Source organism: Galeopterus variegatus, unplaced genomic scaffold (genome assembly GCF_000696425.1).
Source record: "Galeopterus variegatus unplaced genomic scaffold, G_variegatus-3.0.2 Scaffold4091, whole genome shotgun sequence".
Taxonomy (NCBI): Eukaryota; Metazoa; Chordata; class Mammalia; order Dermoptera; family Cynocephalidae; genus Galeopterus; species Galeopterus variegatus.
The window spans coordinates 19,654-20,890 of record NW_007730202.1 but is presented as its reverse complement, the minus strand read 5'-3'; the positions used below and the strand labels follow the sequence as shown (position 1 = coordinate 20,890).

Here is a 1,237-nt window from a genome sequence, read left to right as displayed (position 1 = left end):
GACCTTTGTATATGCTTAGAACTATCTTTATCCTTGAATGTCACTTTCTGAGGAAAGCCTTTTCTTACCACTCAATTTAGATTGATCCATTATAATTACCTTGACTTTGTTAATTCCTTCCTTCTTTCCCATAAAATTTATCAAAATTATTAAATTTTTTTTTTTTTAAAGATGACTGGTAAGGAGACCTTAAGCCTTGACTTGGTGTTGTCAGCACCACGCTCTCCCAAGTGAGCTAACCGGCCATCCCTATACAGTAATCTGAGCCTGCGGCCTTGGTGTTATCAGCACCACACTCTCCCAAGTGAGCCATGGGCTGGCCCTATCAAAATTATTTTTTAAATAAATATATACTTTTATAATATAATACCATCTGGACTTTAAGGTCCATGATAATAAGGAAAGTGTATTTGTCTTGCAGGCATTGGGCGTATTTCTCCATGTGAATTTGCATATTTATATATGAATATACCTAGGGTATGTTTGTATGTAAATATTGTAATAATGGCTACCATGTGCATGTTCCCCATGTATGAAACATTATGTTAATAGCTTTATATACATCATCTAATGTTTATAATAATCCTATGAAATGGAGCATTATCTCTTTTTACAGATGAAAATAACAGGCTTAGACAAGATAAGATACCACCAGGATCATACAGCCACTTAGTGGCATAGGTGGAGTTCAGACACAGTTCTGTCTGACCCCAGAGCCTGTACTTTTGAGCATCACACTCTACCACAAAAATTACATGTGTGTAATTTGCTAGGCTCCTGTTTGCTAGGGCTCCTGTAACAAAGTACTACAAACTTGATGATTAAAATAACAGAGATGTATTGTCTCATAGTTCTGGAAGCTTACAGGTCTGAGATCAAGGTATTTCAGAAGGTTGATTCCTTCTGAGGACTGTGAAGGAGAATCCCTTCCATGCTTCTCCCCTGGCTTCTGTGGTTTGCTTGTAATCTTTGATGTTCTTTGGCTTGTAGAAGCGTTACCCTGTTCTCTTGCCCTCATGTTCATGTGATATTCTCCCTGTGTGTGTGTCTCTGTGCCCAAATCTCTCTTTTTTATAAGGACACCAGTCATATTGGACTAGGGCCCACCCTACTGAACTCACTTTAACTTGATTACCTGTATAAAAACCTATCTCCTAATAAGGTCACATTCTGAAATACTGGAAGTTAGGACTCCAGTGTATCTTTTTGGGGGTACACAGTTCCAACTATAACAGTA

At 37.9% G+C, this 1,237-nt stretch overlaps 1 protein-coding gene across 1 annotated transcript in view; it reads left to right on the top strand.

Moving 5' to 3' along the window:
• The window catches only part of GLMN (glomulin, FKBP associated protein), a gene marked incomplete at its 3' end in the record, with an annotated part of 28,345 nt that overhangs the window by 16,256 nt on the left and 10,852 nt on the right, over window positions 1-1,237 (top strand). The gene's annotated exons all lie outside the window — the stretch shown is intronic.